The sequence below is a fragment of the Rattus norvegicus genome, chromosome 1 (genome assembly GCF_021556685.1).
Source record: "Rattus norvegicus strain SHRSP/BbbUtx chromosome 1, alternate assembly SHRSP_T2T, whole genome shotgun sequence".
NCBI lineage: Eukaryota > Metazoa > Chordata > Mammalia > Rodentia > Muridae > Rattus > Rattus norvegicus.
Window position 1 is genome coordinate 269,852,503 of NC_141534.1, and position 16,138 is coordinate 269,868,640.

The 16,138-nt window shown below is 46.1% G+C and overlaps 1 long non-coding RNA gene across 1 annotated transcript; it reads right to left on the reverse strand.

Annotated features, from left to right (window-relative positions):
- Window positions 1-747: 747 nt before the first annotated feature.
- LOC134485258 (uncharacterized) lies at window positions 748-13,202 on the reverse strand. The gene is made up of 5 exons (XR_015653817.1): window positions 13,079-13,202; window positions 10,037-10,217; window positions 7,296-7,348; window positions 6,295-6,515; window positions 748-5,029 (listed from the first exon to the last, which is right to left on the reverse strand). It is a non-coding gene; the product is annotated as an uncharacterized LOC134485258 (long non-coding RNA).
- Window positions 13,203-16,138: the final 2,936 nt, after the last annotated feature.

A 16,138-nucleotide genomic window follows, 5' to 3' on the forward strand; every position in this document is an offset into this window, starting at 1 on the left:
GCTACCCCCAAGAATTCAAATGCCTGAGATGGGGGGGGGGGGGGGAAGGGTGGACATTTCTCATTCAAACCACCACACCCACTGAGTCCAATCACTGCTTCCTGTACCAGCATCTATGGAGAGTCCCCTGTATCCAACTCTGCGGATACAAAGATAAGCATCTTAAAGGCAGTTTGGTTCGAGCTGTATCTTTAAGGCAGGAGGAACTAATGTGGTATTTTCATTTTAAAACCTGAGATCCAAGTTAGAAGTCAAAGGGTCACCCAAGCTGGAGACCTTTCTCCGTCATAACGATCGTCCTCATACAAATTGCAGATACGGAGACATAGAAACCGGAGTCACAAAGTGCCTTTTTGGCAACCTGCCCTTCTCTGAATACTGCATTTGGAGGTGACAGGCAGAAATGCAGACACTAGATCCAATCATTGATTCGCTGCCCAGGAAGGTCACATTTAACTGAAGAATTTTAAAGGCGTAATAAATACCTGGGGACGTGAACCCATTCCAGCCCAGTGAGTAAAGAGCTAAGTAGAACTACTTTTCTGGTTTCACCAGTGAGTGACTATACACCCTTGCATTACTCCAAATCATTTAGAAATGCTTACATGTGACTATCTAGAGGGGGCACAGAAAAGATTTACACAGCCAGGTCGCCCTCTGTGTTCCTGGAGGAAGTATAGCACAGGGTTTCTTTTCTTTGCCTACGGAAAAAGCAGAACCATTTCCTGAGTGTTTTTGACACTTTCTTTTTTTCTTTTTAAAATTTATTTATTTATTTTATGTACAGTATTCTGCCTGCATATGTGACTGCAGGCCAGAAGAGGGCACCAGATCTCATTACAGATGGTTGTGAGCCAACATGTGGTTGCTGGGAATTGAACTCATGACCTCTGGAAGAGCAGTCAGTGCTCTGACTGAGCCATCTCTCCAGCCCTTGTTGACACTTTCTGAGTCCCAGATATGAAATCCAAGTGAGGGAGAAGGGAAGACAGGAAGATTGTAGCTACATGAAGAGGAAGTCATGGGGGGAGGGGTGGCATCCTATGTAGAGGGAGGGGTGGGTGTTCCATGGGGGTTGGGGGGACAGGTCCTTCCTCCCAGGCTCTGATCTGTCCTTTCTGCTGAGGAAGGCAGAAAACTTCAGGTACCATTAATGAAGCCCAAACTGCCAGAGAGACAGTATCTGTTTCCCAATTGTCAAGCACACCACTAAGCCATATTTACTTCCGGCCTACATAGTGCATGTGGGGTTTAATACTCTTCTGTCATTTTTAAATCTAAACAGCACCACCCCAACCACCCAGAATCTACCTTGAAACGTTTTGTTTGCATAAACATTCCTTCACGTTTAACCTTGGTATAAGCAATGCCCTGGCAGAAATGTTAAACGGGAGGGAATACATACACCGGGGCAAGGTGTGTTTGACGGAACACTGAGAGTTAGGAGCCCTGTGCTCTCATTTCAAATTGGCTGCTAACCAGCTTTGTGGTTTGACATAAATGATGAAAACTCTTATTTAGCCATTGCTGCCTGACAAGTCGCTCCAAATGTAACGGTTTAGGACAAGCAGTGCGTGTTATCTTCCGGTTTCTGTAGGCTGGCTCAGTTGGTCTCCTCAGGGAGTCTCAAGAGTGGCAAAGGAACTGTGAGGTAGCATTCTGTCCTCTGAAGACTGCCATGGACTGGAGACTGCTGCTAAGGTCATTCACAAACCCAAGAACGTTGGTTCCTTACCCTAAAGGCCTCACCGTAGGCTGGCTTAAGCTGTGGCAGCCGTCTTCCCCCAAAACAAACAAGAGAACAGCTGGATAGAGCCCGAAACAGCCATCCCAGCCCAGTCTGACATGTAATATAGCATTGGTTTATCTGTCTTCTACCCTCCTCAAGCAGACGCTGATACCCTGTGGGAAGAGTGAGCGTCTGTGGGCAGGGAGCATCGAGGACATCTCCGGTTAGCTAATGTCCTTTCTTCCTCAGTTTTCTCTTCTGTAGAGTGAAGTCTGAGCCTCGTGACCTCCTCTCCCCACCAAGTGCTACCATTCGGCTTGCCTCCCTGCTCTCACGTAAAACTCCCTACCACTTTTGTCTTTGAGCCCTTCGACTATACCAACCACCACCACCCCTAAACACTGCCATTCATACTCTTCCTGGCCACATCCTCCCACCAGCTTCCTGACAGCCACCTGGTCTACGGCTGCCCTCAGTCCATGGCTGTCTTGCTTCAGAGTCCTTGCGGGCGCCCCTTCCTGCCCCAAAGCTTTCTGTTCCTGACTTCCCTGTCTCTGCCTATTTGCTCCACTTGGCACTTGAATTGCTCACCGCCAAAATTGTTTAACGTTATAAGAGGAAACTCAGTCTTTCATGCTATCATAAGAATGTTCTGTTCTGATTCTCCAAGCAAGTCATCCCAAGAGATAAGGTCGCCTTGTTGGAATCTCCAGAATACTGTCCCATCGACTTGTATCAAGTTCCTCCTGTCTTCACTTTATTTGCACTTCAAATTAGATTTTGTGTGTTTGCATGCATGTATGCATGTGTGTGTGTGTGTGTGTGTGTGTGTGCATGGGTGTGTGTGTGTGTGTGCATGGGTGTGTGTGTGAGTGCAAGCATATGTGCACAAGTGTGTGTGTATTGTGTGTGTTTGTGAATGCATGAGTGTGTGCATGTGCTCTTGTGTGTGCACGAGACCCTGTGTGTCGTGTGTGTATGATTGTGTGCATGTGTATGTGTGTATGTGTGTGAGAGTATTTAAGTGTGTGCATGTATGAATGCATGAGTGTGTGCATGAGTGTGTGCATGAGTATATGTGTGCATGTGTTTGTCTGTGTGCATAAGTTTCTGTGTATGTGTGTGCATGTGTATGTGTGTATTGTGTGTGAGTGTGTGTGTATGTGTGTATGAGTGCATGAGCATGTGCATGAGTGTGTACATGAATGTATGTGTGCATGTGTTCGTGTGTGCACGTGTGTGTGTTTGTGTGTGCGTGTGTGTGTGTGTGTGTGTGTGTGTGTAGATCAGACATAGTCAACCATAAGTATCTTAAGTCATCCTAGGCCTCTGTTTTTGAGACAGGCCTCTCACGGTGCCTGGGAATCCTCTGCTGTTAGTGTAGCTGCAGGGAACTCTAGTGATGCAGTTATCTCCTCCTGTCTCCCTCTGCAGCCCTGGGATTGCAGGTGCACGTCATCATGCTTAGCTTTTGATGCAGGTCCAGTTCAGGCCTCACCCTTGCACTGCCAGCCTTAACTGACTGAACCATCTCCCCAGTCCTCTGCCCTCAGATTAGATTTTAAGAGGCCATCACTTTGGCTGGTCACTCTCTGAACAGTGAACCCTCATTCTAATGGACTGATTTCAGGTGACTGCCTTGTTCTTCCTGTTACAGACAGGCAGGTCTGTACTGAGGGCCACTGAAGAAAGTCTCAAGTGGTGTAGATTAGTCACATGGTCACCAGATTCCAAAGCCTACTAGTTCACAGTAAATGTGTCCCCCACATCTTCACCACCTCTCTCCCCTCCATAGGCTAAAGACTATGTCACTTTCTCAGAACTGTGTACCCTTCCACCTCATCTTCTCTTTCCTTTCCAGAGATACAGAACCGGTTAAGCAAACACTTGTTTCTATGCCTGGACCCATTCCTTCCTCTTGTTAGGATGAATTTGGAGGGCTTTCCTCCTATGATGTGATTTCAGTCCCTCCATCTCTGCTCAAAAATTCTATTTCCTTACACATTCTCAGACACCGTTCTCTTTCTCCTGTTTCTCCGTTTGTCAGAGATGATCTCATGTAGCCCAGGATGGTCTCAAACTCACAGTGCAAGCTGACTTGGGACTCCTGCTTCCATCATCCTGGGACGATAGGCGAGGGCCGGCACGCACAGCCCTTGCTTTCTGTTTCTAATATTAACTGGATTTGTAAAACAGGTAACTCGGGGATGTCCTTTTTAAGTCAGTAACGTTAAATGGAGTTGTTTTCTCTTTTCTATTCTCTATAAAGTAATGAACTGCCTTATATGATAGTACCCAAAACATGTAAAACTGTACATCTTTTGAACATTATGTTAATAATTCCATTGATAGTGTTCATAGTTGGTTGGGGAAATGGACTTTTAGCTCAGCGGAACCTCTTTCTAGAATCACAAGAATAGAAAATGTCTGTATTGCTTTGATCTACAAGCTTGTGGTAAATGGTTATAAAAGCAAAAGGAAGTTAGTAGTTTGGAGAGTGCGGGAGGGTGAACCTGGGGCTTCACAGCTATGAGGTGGTCCCTCTGTCACTGCACTGTAGTCCCTGCCTTGTTATTTATCTCTTAACTCGCAGTCCTGTCTACTACTGAGCAGACGGTATTCATTTTTGGTACTGCCAACCCCCTGATATTTTTCTTTGTGATCTGACGTTTAAGGTCTTGCTTAAGAAAATCTTGCCCTCACAGCATTATCCTTCACGTTCATCTGCTTTTGGAATATATAGATTTCCCTTTTGCGTCCATGTCTCTCTGTCATCTGCAGAAGCCCACGCAATTGTCCTGCTGCAGCAGGCACATCCAAAAGACGGCCCTTGGCTGGAGCGCCTTGCTAATCTCTTCCTACATCACAACCTCGCTGTTTCCTTGAAGGGTTGTTTTTTCCCTGATGTGTAAGGTATTTTGCCTCATGCATGTATGTATGTGCTCGCGTGTGCCTGGGACCACGGAGTCCAAAAGAACCCACCAGATCCTCCAGAACTGGAGTTACAGAAGGCTGTGAGCAGTTATGTAGGTGCTGGGAATCGAACCAGAATCCTTTGCAAGAGCAGCCGGTGTGCCTAACCACTGGGCCATCTCTCCAGTCCTGGCTGCCTTGATTTTACACTAGTTCCTTTACTTCTTGTTGAGGTGGAGTTCATGTGACAAAGTAGCCGTTTCAAAGCGAATGGTTCTGTGGCGTCAGTCCTTGCTCAGGATTATGTAGCCGTCATCTCTGTCTGGGTCTGTACTTCTGTTGGCCTGAATGCCTAGTTGGATCTGTTCTCCTCCGCGTTGACTTTATCTGCCATCAACAAGGCAAACACAGAGTAATTACTAATATTAAATGAAATCAGCGCGCAGTATGCTACTATAGCTCTGTGGTGGAGTACTTGCTCGCACAAGGTTCTCTGTTTGCTTCCGGGCACTGCTGAGAAATAGAACTGGACACCACTTACTATTAACTAGCTATTGCTTTATGGTCAGATGATCTAAAGCACATGACATCACTCTCTTTCTAGAGCACATGACATCACTCTCTTTCTAGAGCATATGACATCACTCTCTAGAGCACATGACATCACTCTCTTTCTAGAGCACATGACATCACTCTCTTTCTAGAGCACATGACATCACTCTCTTTCTTAGATGCTGCCACACATATCCTTTCAGCCTTTCACCTTCCTACCCACAGTCACCCTCATTGATAATCACATCCGGGCTCGTGCACTTAAAATTCCACTTAAGCACTTAACGCTCCGATAAGCATCACTGCAGCTCGGCGTTAGCGTCCTCTTTGTTCTCTTCCTCATTCAAGACCAGTTCTCACCAAGCCCCACCTGTGCTGCTGGTGGAGAATCACACCCAGAACCTGGCTGCTTCTCACCACCCCTTCACTCAAGCCATTGTCCCCTACGATTAATCTAAGCCTATTTGGTTCAGAAACACCAAGAAATTGCATAAGTAGAGTTTTGGGGGTGTCTGTGAGGATACTTCCAGAGGTAGGTCAATCCTGAGGGCTCCAACCGTAGTTGCACCAACTTAAATGCACCCCCGTCTAGTTCATGAACGGATGAGACACAGACGATGGCTATTTTATTTGACTTTGGCAGTTACTTGGGGGTAATAACTAGTCTAACTGCTGGTCTGGCTACTTCCCCAGTGGTGTACACCAGATACTTGCTGTTTCTCCTGCCCACATGCTCATGGTCTCTCTCCCCTCATGGCTGCTTCATCCTCTTTCTATGTCCTTCTCTCCTCTCTCCTCTTTCTGCAACCCCCAAACAGGTAACTAAAACCCCATCTGCCTGTAATTCCTCCAGCAATTGGCTGTAGTCATTTTTATGTAATGACATTTTTATGTAGTCATTTTAATGTAAAACTGATAGTTTTACATTACATAACAAGGTTTACATATCAAAAACTGATAAATGTAAGAAATCACCTATAGGCAGCTAGACCTTTAGGTACAGAATTTAGCATTACATTACATTACATAGCATACATTACATAGCATACATTACATAGCATACATTACATAGCATTACATTACATAGCAATAGACCAAACCTTAACACAAGCCTAATAGGCAGATCAATCCTCGATTCATTATCAGATTGCAGGAGATGGGGCCTGGTTGGAGGAAAGCATCTATCTCTCCGTGGGTCTTGTCCTCGGAGGCTCGACTTGCCCTCTTTCTTTCCTGAATGTTGTTTCTGTTTTCTGCTCACTCCAAGGCAAGGAACAACCATCATATTCTGCCCAAGCAACCTTGGAATGAACCCTAAAAACTAAAAAAAGCAAAATAAATCTTCCCTTCCTTGAGTTCTCTCTAAAGTAAACTACAGTAGTCAATTTCGCTGGAAGTCTGGGACCTCTAATCTAGGCTTTCCCCTGCCATTCTTGTCTCCCCCCACAGTCTACTCCCCATGCAGAAGCTGCTGGGTTAACCAGGGCCCAATGACACATAGCTGTCATTGCAGCATTAAGTAAGCTAAGGCAGGAGAATCATGAGTTCAATGCCAGCCTATGAGAATGTATCAAAAACAAACAGACAGAAAGAGACAGACAGACACACAGAGACAGAGACAGACACACAGAGACAGAGACAGACACACAGAGACAGAGACAGACACACAGAGACACAGACAAATAGACAGAGGCAGACAGAGACAGAGACAGACAGAGACAGAGACAGACAGACACACAGAGACAGAGACAGACAGACACAGACAGACAGACACAGACAGACAGACAGACAGACACAGAAGACACACAGAGACAGAAACAGACAGACACAGACACACAGAGACAGACAGGCAGGCAGCAGGCAGCAGGCAGGCAGGCAGTACCAAAGCCACCTGGCTTCCAACGTCACTCATGCTGAGATGTGGACACTCTGGTGGGTTAGTCTTCATGAAGACGGTATTACCATCTCCCAGGAGTTCTTTTGGGATCTTACAGAGGGCTATTCTTGCAATTACAGTACACAACCATAAAGTGCTAAGCACCTCTTTCCTACCTAAGTTTTCCATTTCTAGATGGATATTCATTTAGATAAAAGTATTTACCCCTGCTTGAGTATTTAGTATGCAATAGAGTGTCAGGACTGCACGCCACTGCTCTGTAAGAGAAATAATACATTATTTTGTCTTGAATATTATCAAAAGTCGCTCACCACTTTAGCAAATTACTTTATTCTCGGCATGACCACTCTTGTCATTTGTATCCCCAGGACAACACCACATCTGGATATATTTATATTCTGTGGTCATCCACCCTAAACACACCTAATCTTGTCAGAACAGTAGCCATTCATTGTAGCTGCTTAGATTCTTGTGCTAATTATGTTCCCCCCAAACCTGTTTGCAGTGTCAGGGCAGACTGAAGGACTCTGTCCACCGTTGATTCTGATTGGTAAATAAAGACAGCCAATGGGCCTCTGGATGGGCGGGGCAGACAGGCGGGACTTTCAGGATTCGGGGCTAGGGAAGGAGAAGGGAGGAAGAGGAGATCCATCATGATGAGAGAAGGAGAGTAAGATGCCACGCCTGAGAGGTGCAGGACAGAGAGCATGGCCTCCATGTAGGAGCCGGTTGGGGGAGGGGGATGAAACGCAGCCAAAGAGAGCTGCACGTCTGGGTCCAGCCAAGAGGGAATATAGGTTTTAGTAAGCAATAATTTGGGAACTTGGGAATATCGGAGGGAGGTAGATCGGTCATGGGAACCCAGAACATTGGGGTGGGGTCGAATCGTGTAGATTTATCGGGGACCGCTACAACCCACCCTGAACACACCTGATCTTGTCTGTATACATCAGTAGCTGTCACTTCCACGCAGACTCTACATGTGACCATAGAAGCCTAGTTCATCATGTCCCTTATTGTAATCAAGACTCTGTTTGTGTGTTAAATGCATATAATTGCATCCAATCAGTTCCAAATCTACTTTCCTAAACTTGGCTCACTGGAGGATCTGAGGCCTCCTGATTGATGGGAATGGGAAGGTGAGGGATTGGGGAAGGGGGGATCAGCTCTCCTTGGGGAAGATGCCTGTCCTTTTCAAGGTCCCTTCTGTCCTCCATGGATGACTCCAGATTGATAACTAGAGACAGGTCTCAACATGCTCCAAGAAGATGAATAGCCAGGTTTAACCCAGGAGCATATGGCTTATATTTTGAAAGACTTTCCATGTTTTTATAATATATATAGAGATGAGAGCCCGAGGAACGTTTTGACAATGAGTGTGAAGGCTGCTACACCAGGGAGGAAATAAGTCAAAATTAGACTAGCCCAAATGCACTCATATAGATGCATGTAAAAGCAAGTCTAGATTTAACATGTGGGTGCTAGTATAGCCGCAGTGGATCTGACACCTTCCTTGGTGGATTGGATTTTGGGCTCAGGATTTCATAAAATTGACGATTGAGCATTCTTGGCACAGACGTGGAGGAAGGTGGAGCTCATTTATCGTTTGCAACGCGTATCCCCATCCCCCACAACATCTTTCAGGAAACCGAAGAAGGCATCTGTGGACGAGGCATATGAGATACTCTGAGTCAGACAGTGCCAGCATCCTTGAAAGTCTCTCTGGCGGTGGAAGACAGAGCTGCTCGTGCTGTGGAGATTACCTCGATTACAGTGCGTAGCGTAATCCTGAAGTGGTGCGGCCAGGCACCGGCGCCTAACCACCAGAGCCAAGCCTGGAGAGACTGCTGTAATGAGAGTTACTTCAAATAACCAGAATGTCTCCATACGGCAAATTATCGATCAGGATGCTTGTGGGACTTGGATGGAACAGACAGATAGACTATTAAAGCATCACTGGTCTGGGAGCTAAAGAGCTGAATCAGGCTGTATCAATAGAGCATCTAAAATTGGGCAATTCACAAGCATAGGGTCTTGTTTGATGGGGTGACTCTTGAGGGAAGAGCAATTGTAACACCACAAATAAACAGTAAATCTTCTCCCCCAACACAGGGCGTTTTCTAACATGTCAGGATGCACGCGTTATACTCCTATTAAGCTATTTACATGACATAAAGAGGGATCTGATAGGGCTCAGAACTAGTGTTCTATGCAATCTGACCTCTAGTTGTCTCTGTCATTGCTTTCTTAGCGTCTTCCATTCCTCATGGCTCCCTGCTGCCTTCAAGCGGGCCTTCATCAGGCATGCGCAATCTTCATCAGGCATGCGCAATGTTTGCCACTGACCATCAGATTTCTGACTCCCCTGAGCTCTCGGCCAGAATCCACTTCCCCTGATTTGTTTACCCTGACACCTTATACTTTGCGTATACCTTGTTTACTCACTCGTTTGCGTATACCTTATCTACTGATTATTCATTTACTTAGTTTACAGTACCATATACAGAACCCGTGGTCTTCACAGCTATGCAAGCGCTTCGATGTTTACCACTCTGGTTGGCAACATGAACCTGGGAGAGTGGGGCCTAAAAATTAGGACCAAAGTCTCACACAATAGTCAGCTTTATTCAGAGCATCGGACAATTTATACTCTGAGGGTTAAGAAGAGTCACATGGGTAAAGTGTATATCACAAAGACGAGCCGCAAGGGGCAAAACCAAGTTTGTTCACAGAGGCATATGAATAACAACAGCTGAAGTAAACTCCCTCCTATATGCCACACTCGGGAGAAGCACGAAAACGCGTTCTAAGAATGATCTTTCTCAGATACATATAACCTCCGCGTGTGCGTGTGCGTGTGTGTGTGTGTGTGTGTGTGTGTGTGTGTGTGTGTGTGTGATGTAAGCGATTTGGTTAAAACGAACACTAATAAAAAACAGAATTACCGTATGATCCAGCTATCCCGGATCCCAGATGTACACACAATGATATGTCATAGCATCGGCAATTGCAGAAAGATGCATGCACATTAATGGCTTCTATTGTAGTTTTGTAATAGTCAAGCTATGGGATCAGTCGGAGTCCACCAGCGTCTTAGTAAGTGAAGAAAATGTGCTTCATAATGTGCTGGAGTTTTATTCAGTTGCAGTGAAAAAAAAAAAGGACGAAACTGGAGATCATTATGTTAAGACAAATTAAGAAACATAAATACCCCATGTTTTCTCTCATATTTAGTCTAGATTTAAATTTATATGTTGACGTTGTCGTGACTGCCTGATGTGTTTTGTGTCTATCCCATTAGGTATGTTATAAGCACAATGTGCTTCCTTGAGATGTGATTATTTTACTCTTCATCCTGTCTTTATCTGTGATATTTTGCATGTTTGGTCATAGTTTATATGACACAATTATTATCCTGGCTTTTTAAAAATTCTGGTTTTCTTTTATTTATTTGATTCTGTCTCTTCCATTTTAAATCTAATTCTTTTAAGAAATATAGTGCTTTTTTTACAATAGATCTACCATAGGACTGAACCTTAAAAATAAAACTAAACTCCTGGGTTTACACCCAAAGACTCTAATGCTGCACAGATATGCACATCCAGGGTCGTTGCTACAGTGTTCACGGTATGTAAGAAATGAGTGGAAAGATGGCGTGCTGCGTACACACAAGGAAGCTCCAGGCAGTCCTGAAGGAATGCGACGTAATGGTATTTTGAGGAAAATGGATACAACTGGAAATCATTATGCTACCTGAAACAAGCCCTCAGAAAGGAAATTGCATGGTTTGCTCATCTGTAGATTCTGGTTTTAACTCCCTTGTGTGTCTCTGTCTCTCTCTCTCTCTCAGTCTCTCTGTCTCTGTCCATGTCTGTCTGTCTGTCTCTCAGTTCCTCTTTCTCTCTGTGTTTGTCTCTCAGTCCCTCTCTTTCTCTCTGTCCCTCTGTCTCTCTCTGTATGTCCCTCTCTTTCTCTTTGTCTCTTTCTCTGTCTCTCTCTGCCTGTCTCCTTCTCTCTCTATCCCTCTCTCTGTCTCTGTCCCTCTCTTTCTCTGTCTGTCTGTCTCTCAGTTCCTCTTTCTCTCTGTTTGTCTCTCAATCCCTCTCTTTCTCTCTGTCCCTCTGTCCCTCTCCCTATGTCTCTCTGTTTCTCTTTGTCTCTTTCTCTGTCCCTCTTTGTCTCTCTCTGCCTGTCTCCTTCTCTCTCTATCCCTCTCTTTCTCTGTCTGTCTGTCTGTCTGTCTGTCTCTCTGTTTGTATGTGTACGTAGGTCATGAAGCTGGAAATCGGTCTGAGAGAGAGGGGAAGATCTTAGGGCGGGCAATGTGGAAAGAGTGAAGGATGGAGATGTGGAGTAGCTGTGCAGGAGGAAGCAGAATGCAGAGATAAGAGCCAAGCATGAGCAAAGACGTCTTGGTGAAACCAACCACTTAGTGTGCTTATGAAATAGCAGTAACAATCTCGAAAAAACAAAACAAAACAAAACAATAAGAGTATTTAGAGCATTGTTTTGAAATCCTCTGTCTTGTATCCATCACAGACCAATTTTATGTTTTCTCCACTGTCTCATGCTATTTTTTATATTACATTGGACTGAGGGGAAATTTGTACTAAATTTGATCGTTACACCTTGCGAGATTATTTTTCTGTTGGTTACCCAGAAGCCAACTAATTTTCTTATTTTCTTTCCTAACCTTTACTAATTTTACTAATTTTCTTTCCTAATCTTTAGTTGTGGTTACAAAAGTCCTGATTGACAATGTAAGCGGATGTGTGGGGTGTGAGGAAGTACTTCCTAAGGGGAGGGCGGAAGCGCTCCTCTCTCCCTTCCTCCTGCCCCTGCCTGTATTGGAAATCGGTGGTTTTGATCCTGTATGTGACCAGGAAGTGGCTTAGAACTGTTAAAATTATGCGGTTATCTTAGAGCTATCACATTGGCCCCAATTCAACCTGGGAAACTGCTTTAAATTTATATTTTATTGGACTGGAGGGCGGGCTAGCTACTCTTGCAGAAGAACCAGTTCCAGGTTATCTTCTGCCCTCCTCTGCCCCGCTAGGCACCAGTCACACTCGATCCACACACTTACATGAAGGCAAAACACCCATACACATTTTTAAAAAAATTATCAAGAAATTAACTAAAAATGTATATATTTTTATTCACGCATATGTGTGCACGTCTGTGTGAGGGTGTGCCCTGTATGTGCAGCGCCTGCGAGAAGCCGGGAAAGGGTGTTGTGAACCTCCCAGTGTGGTCGCTAGGATCTGATCTGCAGCAAGCGCCCTGACTGCTACCTTTCCAGTCACTCCAGGTTCTTTTAAAGAAGAGACTCTTTAAGCTTCCTGATGTGCGGTTTTGCTGGTCCGTGCAGCTGGACCGTACAGGAACTGCTCATTTCCAGGAGCTGCTTTGTTATTGTAGGCGACGGGGGAGGGAGGTGGCAAAGGGTGTCTCCCTCAGCCTTCTCCCAACTTGTGGCAGCTAGCGTCCTCATTAGGGTTTTTCCACCTCTGCTTCCTCCCTATGCACCCCTCACGTCCTCCCCTCAACTCCCAGTGGGTTTTCTTAAAAGTAGAACTTGAAATAAAGACGTGACAGTGGTGGTTTACTCCAGATCACAGGAGAGCACAGGAGGGAAATGGAGGTCTCCAGCGCGACTGCGGCGGCGGCAGCCCTCCGGGTAACTGACACTACTGGAACGTCACAGAAAACTGTTTGCAGCACTTCTCAGAATTCCTCCCAGTTTATCTTCTCTGCATGTGTATTGCCCTGGGGGGTGCGGGCGAGCATGTGTATACACATGGAGGCCGGGGGTCACCCTCAGGAGCTCCCCACTTTGGCTTTATAGACAGGGTCTCTCATTGGCTTAGAGCTCATCTCATCTCCAGGACCCAGTGATGGGACTACAACCGACTGACCTCATCCAAGCAGTATTTGGCGTCTCCTCATCCATGTTTCCTGTAACCTGAAAATTTTGTTGACTTTACCTTGGTTTTCAAGTCCGCCATGACCCTCCTATCTGACAGGCTGCTAACCCCCACGGGCTGTGGTCTCCTCTGAACTTTTGTAAAACGCTTTAAGAATGGCTCCCAGCTTCTCCTTTCCGCCCTTACTAAACAAACTTTGCATTGTGTCAGCATACAGTTCATTCCAGAGCCTTTTACAAGGTTTGTTGTGAGAGCTGCAGTCCTTCCTCCAAACTTCCAGTTTCCGGTTTCACGGGGTGGGGGTGGGGGGGTCTTTTAACACCGGGAGAGGATGCCTTCGGTATTTATTTCCTTTCTTTGAAGAATATGCTTTTAAACGATGTGTTTACTTTTATGTGTACACGTTTTACCTACACCTGTGTCTTTGTGCCATGTCCGGGTCTGGTGCCGGAGGAGGCCAAGATCCTCTGGGAAGAGAGTTACAGGCAGCTGTGAGCCACCGTGTGGTGCTGATGCAGGTGCTAGCAGAGTCCAGAAGGCATCAGCTCTCCTGGGTTGGGAGTTACTGACTTTATTGTAAACAGCCATGTGGGTGCTGAGAACCGGACCTGGGTTCTCTGCAAGAGCAATATATCATCTTCAGCAATCGCTGTTTCCCCACTGAGATGATGACCAGCACACACACCTCCCCACACGCACACCATCTCACATATACATCCCTTCACCTTCCGGATTCCGCAGTTCCGTTGGTCGCCGTAACTGAACCAGTGTCCACAGTTCGAGTTGGAAGTGCCATGTGTTTGCTCTACGAGGACTGAGCGCCTGCTCCTATACTGTATGTTCTCAGTGTTAACAACCTTCTTCCTGCAGTCGCCGAGACCACTCCTACTACCTTTTGTTTTTAATTTATTACTATCTCAATATCAAACTTCCCTGTTCTCTACAAAGTCTGCTCAAACACATACGTATTCCAGTCATCAACTCCACCGCTCCCCACAACTCCCACTGGAAATCTTCCCTCAGCAGTGGAGTGGGACTGGAGAGTTACAGGCTACAATAAACTGTTCCCTCCCCAAGCTGTTTGCAGTCAGTGTTTTATCAGAGCAACAGAAAGCCTACCTAGGACAGATGGGGCCTTGAGTAACCTACTGGCCTGGAATGCTGGATGCAGCCCTAAGCTGGCTTGGAACCCCTGACCCTGAGAGCTGGGATTATAAATGTACAACCTCCCACACCTGGCTTTTCACTGGTCTTTAGCCAACAGGGTGGAAAATGTTTCCATCTTGCTTATATTGATTTTCAACTTCTGCGTCTTACTGTTGGGTTCTTTGCTCTCTGATGCTATTTTAGAGATAGCAGCTCACGCTTGCTATTGACGAAGTGTCTTCTTTTGTCCTTGGAGAATGGCAATGACATTGCTCTTCCACGGGTCTCCATCTCAATCTGTTCGATAAACGAGTTCATCTCTTCTGATGAAACCAGAGATCTCCACTCTCTCCGACCCTTCTTTGGTCTCTACCATGGATCTTACACCCATTCCTCACGTTTCTGACGACCCCATGGTTTCTGATCATTTAGGAGAGACTGAGGGAGCACCCTGAGCATGTGTGTGGCAAGAGCTTGGAAGCATTGCACTGGCATCCCTCTCAGTATCTTCAGGTCTTTTCAGATTCTCTGCAGAAACCTTTCCTTTCCTCCCTCCATCTTGAAGAGTCAGGCTCTAGGAGACAAGGAGGGTGAGGGGTGTGTCTCTCTCACTGTCTGTTCTCACTCCATTCTTTTCTTCCCCCACGCTCCTAATATGGCCTTTCTGCCCTCTCCTGAGTCCAGTCATCTTATGCCAGGACTGCAGAAGTGCAGTGAGAGGCCTCGCAGAGAAGGGAGGCCCCCACCAGGTCCAGAACAGACTTCACCTGCCTTGTCCTGGCTGTGTCTCAGGTACCCGCTCTTCTGCTTCCTCCAGTCGTCATGACAAAACCACAGCTGGAGGCAATTTAGGGTGGGAAAGGGGGTTTCCTTTGCTTATGGTTCTGGAGACTACAGTCCACAATGGCGGGAAGATATGGTAGCAGGAGCTGGGGACAGCCTAGCAGTCAGGAAACTGAATGATCCAAGGGGAACCAGAAGTGGGGACAAGCTATAGACCTGAAAGCCAGGCTCCCAGTGCGTTTTCTCCAGCAAGCCTCCAGCTTCTAAAGGTTCTAGAATTTCCCTGAGCAGTGCCATCAAGTGGGACTGATTAATGAAATGGGAGTCCACGAGGGTCCAGTCACTCCTTCCATCTCTAACACCTGACAAATTCTCGGAATTAATGCACTGCCTTCATTCCTACCTTTCTTCACCGGTGCATCAAGGTAACCCCTTTCAGCTGTTCTCCTGGTCTCCTATCACTGCTGCTGTATCTTCTGACTAGCTTGTTCTTGGGTGTTTATAGAGGAGGGATTCGTTTACTCTCGGTTCATCGGGACTTGTGAAGGGAATGGTGCTACTTTTTTATTTCCTATCCACCAACTGTACCAGAAGCCATCAGACGCTGAAAATAAGCATCATCTAACTGTTCCCGTATTTTCTTGGCTCCATCCCGCTTGGACGTCAGTTCTCCAGGCTCCCTGTGTTTGGACGGGTGTATGCTTCTTCCAAGTTCACATGTGTGCACGTGGCCACAAAAGGCAGACGAGTGTGTTGGGTCCTCTGGAACTGGAGTTGCAGGAGGTCACAACCAGTGACCAGCAATGGGTGCCGGGAACTGAACCTGGTACCCTGGAAGAGCAGCAAGTGTGCTTTGCCATAAACCAATGCTCCAGTCCCATTTTCAAAAAAGGACTAAACCCATTATTGCTGTAACAGAATAAATACACGAAGTTCCAACTGAGGGACTTCAGGCATCCACGGTGTTTTCAAGGGTAAAGAAAGCCTCCTCCTGAGTTTCCTCAAGGCAGTGGTTGAGGTGAGTCCAACTGCACTCACACATTAGGCAGGCTACCCATTAGTGTCACGCCAAGCATTTGGGATGACAGTAGGAAATATAACTATGGTTCAGTTACAGTTCTAGCTAACACGTGAGTCTTAGACATTAGGGACCAGGCAGATAAACCATCGAGTATTGATATTAACCCAGAG